Here is a 12,942-nt window from a genome sequence, read left to right as displayed (position 1 = left end):
TTTTAGAGAGAGGAAGGAGGGAGAAAGAGAGGGAGAGAAACATCCAGTTGCGGACAGTTTCACATGTCCGCAACTGGAGACCCAGCCTGCAACCCAGGCATGTGCCCCAACCAGGAATAGAACTGGCAACCCTTTGGTTCTCAGGCTGACACTCAATCCACTAAGCCACATCAGCCAGGGTAGAATATTGTTTTTGTTGATCAGTTTTCAGAGTTCTCTTTATACTATAAATATTAATTCTTTCTCTGATATCCCATTTGCAAATATTTTCTCATTCTGTGGTTTGCAGATTTACTTTATTGATATTATCTTATGATGTACAAATTTTTAAATTTTCCACAAAAGCCTATTTGTTTGCTGATGCCTTTGGTGTCATACACAAAACATGCTTGTCAAATCCAATATCATGAAGGATTTGTGCCATGATTTCCTCTAGAGTTTTATAACTTTATTAACCCACATTTAGGTATTAACTTTTTTCTTTATTTTTGTACATAGTATTTAGTAAGGAACCAACTTTATTCTTCATACATGTATATTCAGTTTCCCCAGAACCATTTGTTAAAAATACTGTCCTTTCCCTTTCAAATTATCTTGGCACCTTTGTCAAAAATAATTTGACCATATATGCAAGGATTTATTTCATAGCTCTATATTCTTTTTTAGTTGTTCATGTTTCTGTCTTTATGTCAGTACTACATTGTTTTGATTACCATAGCTTTGAAATAAGCTTGACAGAAACTGTGAATATTCCACATATTTCTCTTTTGCAAGACTATTTTGGCAATTTGAGGTCCAGTTGGGATCTCATGTGAAATTTAGAATGAGTTTTGATATATCTGCAAAAAGGTATTGGATTTTTTTTATAGAGATTACATTGCATTGTTGGATTGCTGCAAATAGTATTGATATCTTTACAATACTAAGATGTAAATCTTACTATCATGAACATGAGCTGCATTTTCTTTATTTATACCTTCTTAAATTCAGTTTTTTGAATTTTTAGTTATATATATATACTTTATTCTTGAAAATATATTTTACTGATTATACTATTAAAGTTGTCACATTTTCCCCCCCCTTATTTCCTTCCACTCTGCATCGCCCCTCCCACCTAAATTCCTCCAACCTTAGTTCATGTCCATGGGTCATGCATATAAGCTCTTTGGCTTCTATATTTCTACACTATTCTTAACCTCCCGCTGTCTTTTTTGTACCCTACTATATTTTTTCTTATACCCTGTACCTTTTCCTCCTTTTTTCTCCCCTTCCATCTACCCACCCATAACCCTCCATGTAATCTCTATTCTGTGATTCTGTCCTTTTCTAGTTGTTTGCTTAGTTTTTGTTTTTGTTTTAGGTGTGGTTGTTAATAACTGTGAGTTTGCTGTCAATTTACTGTTCATGTTGTTAATCTTATTTTTCTTAGAAGTCCCTTTAACATTTCACATAATAAGGGCTTGGTGATGATGAATTACCTTATCTGGAAAGCACTTTATATGCCCTTCCATTCCAAATGATAGCTTTGCCAAATAGAGTAACCATGGATGTTGGTCCTTTTCTTTTTTAAAAAACTTTTTTTTGTTGTTGTTCAAGTACAATTGTCTGCATTTTCCCTTCACTACTGCCCCCACTCCAGCCATACCCACTTCCCATCCTTGATCCTACCCCCTTTGGTTCTGTCCGTGTGTCCTTTGTAGATGTTCCTGAAAACCTGACGCAGATACCAGTTAGCAGTATCCACGGCGCTGTGGATGGATGAGACACGAGAGAAGTTCACATGGACTACTGAGTCCAGTGGAGGAAAAGGGACGGCAAGGGTACTGTCTCAAAGGAGGGTGCCTTGGAGTGGCCTGGCAACTCTCTCAAAGGATAGCACCCTGATCCTTCCCTTCACAGGGTTTTTATTGACTTTTAAATGGCACAGGAATACAGGTGAAGTTCATCAATCGTTGTCCGGCAGTAAAGATCAAACAATAGATAACATACAAAGAACTCTGAGGGCCTATTCTGAGTCAGGGTCTGTTAGCTAATGGGCTACAAAACTTTGGTAAACAAACTCATTTCCTGCTCAGGCCTTTATCATTTAATTAAGAGCATTCTCACCAAAGCAGGTTTCACAGGATTTTAGAAGTCCTTTCTCAGGCCTGATTAGCCTGGGAGCCTGCCCTTTCCAGCACAGGGCTGCACCACCCTCTGTCATTGTTTCAGCATAAGTCAGGCAGCTAAGAGATTAGGAGACTTCTAGCAGACAGAATGAGGACTCAGGCTTGTCAAAGCTGAGGGGTGAGGGTCCATCAACGCCTTTGTCCATAGCCCCTCAAGTCCTTCTCTGGGGCCGCCACATGATCATGCCTGTCTTAGGTCGTTCTCCCCCTTGGGGAATCTTACCCTGCATTGGCTAACTGATCAAGCATTGGGGACCAGTTAGGGAAAAAGGAGCAGAAACACTGGTCCTGCCAGGGAGATAACCTTTGTCTCCTTAGTGGCTTATGGTCCAAAGGTTGCTCACTCAGCCTTAGCTATGGGGGGTTGCAGCTCCTGAAACCAGGCAGGGCAGTTCCCAACAAAACCCATATCCATTTCCCCTCATCATCCCTTCCCACCTCCCCTCTGGGTACTGTCAGTTTGTTCTTAATTTCAATATCTCTGGTTATATTTTGCTTGCTTGTTTGTTGTGTTGATTAGGTTCCACTTATAGGTGAGATCATATAGTATTTGTCTTTCACCGCCTGGCTTATTCACTTAGCATAATGCTGTCCAGTTCCATCCATGCTGTCACAAAAAGTAGGAGCTCTTCTTTCTGCTGCATAATATTCCATGCCATTCATGACTTTGAGTGCTTCTTTACAGCTCTTTCTGCCTGCAAGGTTTCTTTTGAGAAATCTGCTGATAGTTTTATGGGAACTAGCCTTTATAGGTAACTGTTTCCTTTGCTCTTGCAGCTATTAAGGATTCTCTCCTTATTTTTATCTTGGGTAATGTCATTGTGATGTGCCTTGGTGTATGTTTATTTTGGTCCAATTTCTATGGGATTCTGAGCTTCCTGGACTTCCTGGAAAGTCTATTTTCTTTGCCAGATTTGGGAAGTTCTCCTTCATTATATTTTCAAATAAGTTTTCAATTTCTTGCTCTTCCTCTTCTCCTTCTGGCACCCCTGTGATTCTAATGTTGGAACATTTAAAGTTCTCCTGGAGGTTCCTAAGCCTCTCATCATGTTTTTTTTTTTTAATGTTTATTCCTCATTCTGTCCTGGTTGAATACTTTTATTTCTTCCTTCTGGTCAAAACAATTGATCTGAGTTCCAGTTTCCTTCCTGTCACTGTTGGTTCCCTGTACATTTTCCTTTATTTCACTTTTCATAGCCTTCTTTTTTTTTCTATATTTTGAGTCCTTACTGAACTATTTCTGTGAGCATCCTGATTACCAGTGTTTTGAACTCTGCATCTGATAGGTTGTCTATCTGTACATTGCTTAGTTGTATTGTTTCTGGAACTTTGATTTGTTCTTTCATTTGGACCATATATTTTTGTCTCAGCATGCCTGTTATATAGTAAAAGCAAAACTTTAGGTATTCATCAGGGCAGGGCAACTCACATCACTGCTTTGTGGCACTGTATATGGGGAGTTGTCTGAGAAGGAACAGTGCCACTTGCTCAGCTCTCAGCTAGCTTTCAGTCACTTCCTCAGCTAACTGGGGCCCTTCTGGTTCTGATTCCCAGGTGAGAGGGTTTGTGTACATTCTAGAACCCTGTGGGTCTCTCCAATGAACTCTCCAATGAACTCCCCTATGAGGCTGTGAGTTTTCTCCCCCTGCCACAACACCCACAGGTTTTTTTCAGTCAGAGGTTTTGAGCCTTTATTTCCCTACACTGGAGCCCTGGGTTGTGCAGTCTGTCTTGCTCCCAAGTTCTTCTTCTTGGTTTATCTGCTTGCAAATGTGGGAATGCCCCCTCCACCAGCTGCCACCCACCCTGGTCTTCCAGCGACTGGACTGCTTTGAGTCCTCTTTGCCCTGGCTGCCTATCTTCACCCATCCTACCAGTCCAGATGAATGTTTTTCTTTAACACTTTGGTTGTCAGACTTCCATACAGGTCAATTTTCTGGCAGTTTTTGTTGTTTGTTGTTTTTAAATTTGTTGTTGTCTTCTTTTGGTTGTGCAAGGAGGCAAAGTATATCTACCTACACCTCCATCTTGGCTAGAAGTCTTTTTTGAATTGTTTATTACACCAGTTTTTCAACCTCATTGATTAAATTAAGTCCCAATTATTTTATTCTCTCTCATGCACTTGTAAATAGAATTTTCATAATTTTCTTTTTAGATTGTTTGCATATAGAAATGCAACTGATCTTTTCTATGTTAACTTTATATTTTATTACTTTGTTGAATTCATTTATTGGCTTTAGTATTCTTTTGTTGTGGAATCTTTACTTATTTATACATATAAGACCATGTGAACTGAAAACTGAGAGAATTCTACTTCTTATATTTCTACTTAGATGCCTTCTATTTATGTGTTGTTTTCTCAAGGCTCAATATAGAACTTCCAGTGCTAAGCTGAATAGAGGTGAAGGAGGGCATTCTTTTCTTGCTTCTAAACTTAGAGGAAAAAATTTCCCAATTTCAATACTGAGTATGATGTTTGCTGTTTTTTCATATGTAATTTATTATATTGAGGTAGTTTTATTTTATTCTTAGCTTGTTCAGTGCCTTTATCATGAAAAGTTGTTGAAATTTGTCAAATGCTATTTTAAAGTATATTTTATTGATTATGCTATTACATTTGTCCCAATTTTTTCTCTTTTATCTTCTCCTGACTTGTATGCCTCCATCCTCTAGCACTCCCCCAGTCTTAGTTCATGTCCATGGGGCTGTACATATAAGGTCTTTGCTGCTTCATTTCCTATACTATTCTATTTTTAAAAGATTTTTAATAGAGAGAGGGGAAGTGAGGGAGAAAGAAGTGGAGTGAAACATCAATGTGTGGTTGCAGAGGCATAGGTATTCTCATCAATGCACCCAAACTTTCTTCATGAGAAGGTCAGACATACATTGATTTGTATTATCGTAGCATTCATTGGTGGATCCAAGTTGCTCTCTTTTCAGTAAGGGCTTTATATCTCAGAAGTCCATTACTCTTGACCCCCAAATTTGGCTGACAATTTATTAATGAGATTCATAACCTTTCTTTACTCTGATATTCTGATATATTTGCCAGGTTATGAGACACATCCTGGGAGCCCACCATAACTTCTGGATCCTGCATGGCTACAAGAACCTCTGGATCACTAAGAATTTCATTAAGTCCAGGCATTTCTGACATTCCATGCATATCCCCTCCCATTCTAGGCATTCGTTCAGGAAAATTACCAGGCATTGTACCTGGAAAGCTACCTAGAAAGCAGCCATACTGAACTGCTAAATTTCATATGCTTCTTCCTCCCACTGGGCTCTCTCATGTTCTTCTTCAGCCCTCTTAACACTTTCCATTCTTTCTTCATTTCTTTTTCTTTACATTTCCACCCATATGTTATCTGACATTCTGCAATTTACTGGGTTCTTGTTTGAACGTTTTTTCAGCACTATAATAGCATCTTCATCATAATCTAATTTACATTCGAGGGCAAGATCTTGTGCTGCATCTTCCCAATGGCCCACAAATCTTTGTGATTTCCCTAGCTACTTAATAGGTTGATCTGAATCAGGATGTATTTCAATAGCTCTATCACAGTCTCAGATGGAAGCATTTGGATTCTGTAATTTGATGAAGACACTGGCTCTCTTGGCATATAGGATGCCCAAGCAAAGATTCAGATTAATTACATCTGTGAACAAGTCAATGGCTTTCTGTAGTTCACCATCATTTACAACATCAATTGCAGCCACTTTTTTTTATCATTCGCCTAATCCATCATTTTCCTTGGTTATCTCTACATTTTCAACTCCAACTTCTTTTTTGTAAATACATTATTTATTTGTTTTTAGAGAGAGGGGAAGGGAGGAGAAAGAGAGGGAGAGAATCATTATGTGTGAGAGAAATATTGATCCATTGCCTATAGTCTACCCAGAACTTGGTACCTGGCCCACAACCCAGGCATGTGCCTTTTGGCAACCTTTCCATCCACAGGCCTACACTCAATCCACTGAACCACACCATCCAGGACTCATGTCCCATTTTTTTTAGAGGAATTAGCGTCTGATTCACTCATACCTTCACTGTCAATTTATTGATCACCTTCCTCACTTCATGGTTTGTCTTAATGTCTACCTCTGCCTTCTTACTTTCTGCTTTTTTTCCTTATTTTCTTCTGATTTAGTTTTATGAGAAGCAGGTAATATTTACCTCCCATGTTCTCTACCCACTCTCTCAGGAAGTGCATTTCCTCAGTATGCAGAATGCTGAGATCCTGCTTACCCATTTTTACAAAGGCCACAAGCTCACTTATTTTGGGCAATCCATGGTCAGGAGGTGGTGGGGCAGCTAAGTTGCCAACTCCATGTAACCATGTGGAAAGGGACAGCTTCCATGAGGAAGAACAGACTAGAACTTCCATGGCCACAGGCTCCTCCCACCATCCTCCAGGAATTTTAACTTGCATTTAGTATGTCGGATTATTTTGCTGTACAAAAGTTGATTGTACTCTCTTCTAATCTTATTCTTGAAATTAATAATGTTAATGTTAGTTTTATATTAGAAAATTATATAATTTATGAAGGTCATCATCCAATAATTCATGTACCTCCTAGGACAATGCATAGTTACTGCAATATTATTGACTATATTTCCTATGCTGTACTTAACATCCCAGAGATGAATTGAAACTATCAATTTGTACATCTTAATACATTCACTTTATCACCCATTCCCCCATACACCCTCCCATTGAGAATCATCAGTTATTAGTGTCTATGAGTCTGTGTCTGTTTTGTCTGTTTCTGTATTTTGTCTTTTAGATTCCAAATATAAGGGAAATCATATGGTATTGGTCTTTCTCTGTCTAACTTGTTTTGCTTACCATAACACTCCAGGTTTTTACATACTGTCACAAAAGGTAAGATTTCTTCTTTTTTATAGTCAAGTAATATTCCATTGTGTAAATGTACCACAGCCTTTTGACTCACTCACTTACTGATGGGCATTTGGGCTGCTTCTAAATCTTGGCTAGTGTAAATAACACTACAAAGAACGTAGGGGTGTATATATTCCTTTGAAATAATGTTTCAGTTTTTTTCTGATATATTTTCATAAGTGGAATTGCTAGGTCATAAGGCATTCCAATTTTTTTTTTAAAGAAACTCCTTACCTGCTTTCCACAGTGGCTGCCCCAGTCTGCATTCCTACCAACGGTGCCCAAATCTTCCCATTTTTCTACATTCTTACCAAGACTTGTAGTATTTATTTTTGTTTGTTTTTGATGATAGACTTTCTGACAGGCATGAGGTGATAGCTCAGTGTTCTTTTATTTTGCATTTATCTGATTATTAGAGACATTTAGCATCTTTTTATATATCTATTGGCCATTTGTAAATCTTTTTTAGAGAGGTGTTTATTCAGGTCCTCTTCCAGTTTTTATTCAAATTGTTTTTTGGTATTGAGTTGAGTTCTTTGTAAATTTTGAATACCAATTCCTTATCAGATGTATTATTATTGAATATATTCTCCCATTCATTTCCATTTGTTGATGGCCTTAGTGCTGTACAAAAACTTTAGTTTGATGTAGTCCCAGTTTATTTCATTTATTTTGTTCAGTTACAGTTGTCCTGCCTTTTCCCCACTGCTCACCCTTACCCCCTCCCCACCCACTCCCATAGGCAATCACTTCCCCAACTGTCCATGCCCATGAGTTCTCTATTCATGTTCTTTTTCTTTCCCCTTTCACCTTTATCCCCTGTTATCCACCTCCACCCTCCCCTCTGGCCACTGTCAGTTTGTCAGTTCTTTATTTCCAACTCTCTACTTTTATTTTGCTCATTTGTTTGTTTTGTTGATTAGGTTCCACTTATAAGTGAGATCATATAGTATTTTTCTTTTACCACCTGGCTTGATGTAGTGCTATTTAAATTTTTTTCTTTTGTTTTCTTTGCCCCACGTGATAGAGCAGCAAAATATTGTTAGGAGAAATATTTGAGTGTTTACTACCTATGTTTTTTTCCAGAATTTTTATGCTTTTTAAAATCACTTGATATTGTTATTCTGTTACAGTTGTCCAATTTACCCCTTTGCTCTCCTCTACCCATCCTCTCCCTGCTCCCACAGTTAATCCCTACACTGCTGTCAATGTCATGGGTCATTTATATATGTTCTTGGTCTTGTCCTTTTCCCTTCTTTCCACAATTATCCCCCACCCCATTCTCTTGTCACTTTCAGTCTGTTCTATGTTTTCATGCCTGTATTCTATTTTGTTCATAATTTATTTTGTTCATTAGAGTCTTCTTTTAGGTGAGATCATATGGTATTTGTCTTTCACCAACTGGCTTACTTCATTTGGCATAATATTCTCCAGATCCATCCATGCTGTCACAAAAGGTAGGAGTTCCTTGTTATGCTGCATAGTATTATATTGTGCAAATGTACCACAGTTTTTTGATGCACTCATTTGCTGATGGGCACTTAGGCTGTTTCTAGCATTTGGCTATTTTTCCATTACCGTTTATATCCTTCTTATACCATCTTCCACCTCCACTTCCTCCATAATCACCATGCTGTTGTCTATGCCCATGAGTTTTTTGTCTGTCTTTACGCTATCAATACACACCCAAAACCCCCTCCAGAGTTGTCATCCTGCTCTCTATGAGTCTATGTATATTTTGCTTGTTAGTTCAGTTGTTCATAAGATTCCACATATGAGTGAAACCATATGATATATGTTTTTCTCTGACTGGGCTTATTTTACTTAACATAATGGTCTCCAGGTCCATCCATGCTGTCACATTGGGTTATTTTTTCTGTTTTTACATCTGAGTAGTATTCCATTGTGTATGTATATCAGGTTTATTTTTGTGTATGGTATAAGAAAGTGGTCTAGTCAAAAATTTTTACATGTATCTGTTTGATTTTATCAACAATCTATTAAATAAATAGACTGTCTTCACCACATTTACAGTCTTGTTTTCCTCTATCAGATCTTAATTAACCATAAAGTGTGAATTTATTTCTGGGTTCTCTAATCTGTTCCATTGATCTATAGGTCTGTTTTTAAATGCCAATACCATTCTTTCTTGATGATATGTACTTGTAGTATATTTGACATTAGGTGGCATGATTTTTCCAACTCTGTTTCTTTTTTTCAAGTTTTCTGTGGCTCTTGGGGCCCTTTATAGTTTCATATATATTTTTGGAATATTTGTTGTAGTTCTGTGTAATATGCCATTTTAACTTAATAGGAATTGCATTGAATCTATAGTTTCCTTTTTGTAGTATATATATTTTAATGATGTAACTCTTCTTATCCATAAACATGAATATAAGTATTTTAGAGGCTAATCCATACAAGTCTCATCCGGGGCCTATACTGCAAGGATTCCTGAAATATCTCGAAGTCCACAAACAAGCAATAGCTGCTGTGAGTGCTCTGTATCTCTTGCTAAGTTACCTTGCCTGACACTAGTAGCAGGTATACTTGGTTCACAACAGAACTATCAGGTGCCTTCAAGCCCAGAACAGGCAACAAGAAATTACACTACTTTGTAGCTCCTACCAGGTGGCTGTTGGCCAGAACCCATCAGCAACTGAACTTGGCCTACACTGGAGCGCCTCGTAAGAAGTCTCAGAAACACAACCCTGGTGGCCACCTTCAGACCACAACAGAGGATAAACTAATTAGTTACACAAATGAATACAACAAAAGGGTTGACCTGGAAGGTACAGAGCCTTGCTAAAGTGAATCTTACTCTATGGTCTCAGCCCCTGCACAACAGCTTGTCTGCTTAGTCACGGTTAGTCCTCATATCCAGTCATCCTGAGCGTCAATCTCATCCATGATAAGCCAACAGCAATCAAGGATCAATGGCAAGAAGAGAACACACATAACTGACATAAGAAGTATCTCTGCAGCATATAGCTCATGTGAATAAAGAGACTGTGCCACTGGGTTCCACAGGACACCTACTATATAAAGTCACTCTACCAAATGGAAAACATAGATGTACCTAATACATAGAAATAAACAGAGGAGAAGTCCAAAATGAGGAAGAAGGAAACATGTCCAAATTAAATAAAAACAAAACCCCAGGAAAAGAACAGAAAAAAAGGGAGCAAGTAATCTAGCAGATGCAGAGTTCAAAGCTCGCTTATAACTGTGCTCCATGAACTTAGATGATTTGTAATGAAAACGTCTTTAAAAAGAGGAAAATATACAAAAGGAGACAAAAAAGACGTGAAGAACCAGCCAAAAATAAAAACTATAATATCTAAAAATGAAGAATAACACTTGAAGAAATCAACACTATATCAGATAAAGACGATCAAATCAGTGATCGAAAAGATAGGTAGCAGGAAACACCCAATTACAAGAGTCTAGTAGCTACACTAACTCCACCCTGCCCTTCAAAACACATGCATGGCCTCAGGGGGTCTATCTGTGGTCTATCTGTGGCAACTAGCCTGGGCCCACATTAAAACCTTTTCTTTAAAAAATTCTCAAGGGATACTTTCAAACTCAGAAGGCCAAGCAACTACCAGTTTACACTGTTGAAAACATGTTTTGAGAATTGTCAAATAACTTAGTGAGAATTCCAACAGCATAAAGAACACTGAAACTATTAAATATGGGCAAAAATTAAAAAAGTGCATAATTTAAATGAGAATGCCTAGAAAGAATAAACAGGAATTTTAGAAAAAGCAGAAAATTGAATATGCAATTTGGAAGACAAAGCAGCCAGAAATACCAAATCAGAGAAGCAAGAAGGAAAAAAAATATGAGGCTATTTTTAAGGGACTTTTGAGACAACATCAGCCCATAACTACATCTGCACGATAGGTTACCAAAAAGAGAAAGAGAAAGCAAAGAATTGAGAATGGATTTGAAGAAATATGAATGTAAAGTTTCTTGACCTAGTGCAAAAAAAAAACACAACAATTCCAAAGTGTGCAGAGTATCAAATAAAATGAGCCAAAAGAGGTTCACAATAAGATACATTGTGATTAAAATGACAAAGTTTAAAGACAAAAAGAATATTAAAAGCAGCAAGGGAAAAACAATTACTACAAGGGAGCTCCCATAGGACTTTCAGCTGATTTTTTCACAGAAACATTTCAGACCAGAAAAGGATTGGCTTGAAATATCCAAATGATGAAAAGCAAGGACATAAAACAAAAACCACTCTACTAGCAATGCTATAATTTAAAAAGGAAGGAGAGCCTCCTGTGAGGCAAGTGACACAGGTGTAAATTTTCACCCCTCAGTGCAGTAAGTAGCAATAGCCTTGCAGACAGCACAGATGGTAGGTCACCAATTAGAAGAAAAATCCCACAAGCTAACTGAGAAGATGGGGCAAAGTAGGTGGGAGCTGAGCCCATTTGTTTATGTATCCAACTGGGTCACTTATCTGGTCTTCTGAAAACAACGTGAACAGCCAACAAATTCATAGCTGCTTTGAAGTTTGGAAGCTGAAGTGCGCAGAGGAAATTTCAAAATGGTCAGTAAAGAGGTTTTATAGGCGGATGGGGAAAGTCCTTGGGTGTGGCAACCAGAAACTGCAGCTTCCACAATAACAACTTCAGAGAGGAGCTGGGTCAGTGAGAGTAGCCTAGTGGCTCCCTCCCCTCCAAGGGTGACCAAGTCACAGACCCCTGCCAAGAGTGATTTGAATGTATAAAGTCACCAAGGAAAGGATAGGGGACTCAAGACTTGGAAAATTTTAGCTTAAGGTAAAAAGTTATGAGTCTAGTAAATAATGTGTATGTTAAAAGGTTTTGTTCAGAAACTACAGATAAGTCCCATCCTGGCTCCTGGGAAAAACAGGTGACCTCCTGGTGTACTGATAGAAGATTACCACCTGGGGACATCTGAACCTTTGTACCAGAGAGAGCAGATGACCACCCTCCTCTTTGGGATCAGCTAACTGCCCAGGACAGGAATGTTGCAGCTTCTGAATCTCAAAGCCCTCACCACACCTTGTTTGTCCTCCCCAACCTCCTTATAAAGATCTGGCCAGGAAAGAGAAGGGAAGATGGTTTGTTAGGGTATGAACCCGCCACCATCTCGGATTGCCGGCCATCTGAATATAGCACCCTAAAAGATTCAATCACTGTCATTGCTTATTGGATTTGGTAGTGACAGGCAGCCCAAACCTGGTGTCTTTTCTGGTTACAGGAAGACAGCACGCAAACACATAGCTGGTAGTGCACCGAAGTTGGGGCAGTGGTCACTGGTCAGTACAGTGCCACACACTTGGCCAGCCGGATCCTGGCATGACTGGCCATGACTGAGATAGACTCTTGAATTGCCAAGAGACTTGGAGTGTGTGGAAAGCTGGGCAGTGCCTTGGAGCAGCAGTGGGACCCACAGTGACTTTTTTCAAAAGGGGAATTGAGGGCACACCAGACAGGGAATTCCTATATGCAGCTGCCTGGCCAAAAAAGAGGGGAGGACTGTGGGCATGAGTTTGCACCCACTCAGTGTACATCACAGATTGATCAAAGGGATGCAAAGTGAGATGGTTTATTGGTGCCCACCTGGTGCAACTGCACAGAGTGGAGAGTGCAGGCTGCATGGGTGCTCTGAATGCAGCAGGCTAGAAATAGGGTACCCATTATTATTGCAAGCCAGACTGAGCTCCCTTTTTGGTGGAAACACTGGAAAGGGAAAACTGAACCCAACACCCCATCACCTACAGTAGCTGGAAAGATCTGCAAAACCTGTGGGGAAGGCTTACAACCAGAAGGAGCTTTTGTTTTTTTTCTGGAGTAAGATAGCAAGGCTAATGCTGAAAAGGTCCC

At 38.9% G+C, this 12,942-nt stretch overlaps 1 pseudogene; it reads right to left on the bottom strand.

Moving 5' to 3' along the window:
* Positions 1–5,134: 5,134 nt before the first annotated feature.
* On the bottom strand, positions 5,135–6,445 carry LOC114507972 (annotated as a pseudogene).
* Between the last annotated feature and the right edge of the window lie 6,497 nt (positions 6,446–12,942).

This window comes from Phyllostomus discolor, chromosome 10, assembly GCF_004126475.2.
Source record: "Phyllostomus discolor isolate MPI-MPIP mPhyDis1 chromosome 10, mPhyDis1.pri.v3, whole genome shotgun sequence".
Classification (NCBI taxonomy): domain Eukaryota; kingdom Metazoa; phylum Chordata; class Mammalia; order Chiroptera; family Phyllostomidae; genus Phyllostomus; species Phyllostomus discolor.
Note: the sequence above shows the minus strand (reverse complement) of the source record. Positions and strands in the feature narration are given on the sequence as shown.